Here is a 968-nt window from a genome sequence, read left to right as displayed (position 1 = left end):
GGCATGAGCGCAGGGGTGCTGGGGTGCACCCCAAGGAGCATGATGTGGATAATTTTTTAACTCCCACCTCTTGTTTGGAGCAAATAGGGAGTGAGCTATCGTGCTTCCTCCCCAGCTGCTAACCACGGGAGACTTGCTTATGGTCGTGCGCTGGAAGCTAATTAAAGCCGGTGACAATGGTAATTGAGTAAGGATGCTTGAGGATAAGTATGACCTCATGTCTAAAATGGTAATGAGGCCTATTAAAATCCCCACCAAAAATTGAAATGAGAGAGAGAACAGAGGCAAAGGTGGTGCGAGGGGAGCGGGCGCAGGCAGGGACAATACCTGGTGGCCAGAGCGCTGGGAGGAATGGGGAGCGTGGAGGTGATGGGCTTTTAAGTCTCTTTAATAAACAGCCCGCTCCTCAGCTGGCCAGGCTGCTGCTCGGGCTGGGCCAGCCAAAACACTCTGGTACGCGTGTTCCTCCCCTGCTCGCCCAGGCTGGGGTTTAGGTGCCATTAGGTGACGGCAACGCTTGTTGCTGTTTGTTGTTGTCTTCATTTACTGGTTCTTTGCTGGAAGAAGGGACCACACCAGGAAACTGGCAGTGGTGGCGGGGGGGGCCCACAAAGATACGCCCCGAAATTACGCCAGTGCAGGAAAATGCATGGGCAGCGGAAAGCTGCGGTGAGCTCGGGGCACCGGGGTGCCACGCTCCGGCGAGGACAGGCATGGCACCCGCTTTCGGCTCCGCAGCTGGGGCATCGAGGCCAGGGACTGCCGTGACCCCGGCGTGTGTTGGTTTGCAGGGTGGCCTAGCAGGGCTTGGGATGCCACCGCGCTCCACGGGGACCCGCGCCCTGTGCTGAGTCGTCTCACCGCAGAGGACACCCTGAGGGACACCGGGAGGTGGGCGCTCCCCATCCTGGCTCTGGATGTGCACCGCATCGCTTTGGGTAAGCTCAGCCTTGGGCTGCCAGACCCCT

The sequence above is a fragment of the Phaethon lepturus genome, unplaced genomic scaffold (genome assembly GCF_000687285.1).
Source record: "Phaethon lepturus isolate BGI_N335 unplaced genomic scaffold, ASM68728v1 scaffold31044, whole genome shotgun sequence".
Taxonomy (NCBI): domain Eukaryota; kingdom Metazoa; phylum Chordata; class Aves; order Phaethontiformes; family Phaethontidae; genus Phaethon; species Phaethon lepturus.
This window is presented reverse-complemented; position numbering follows the sequence as displayed.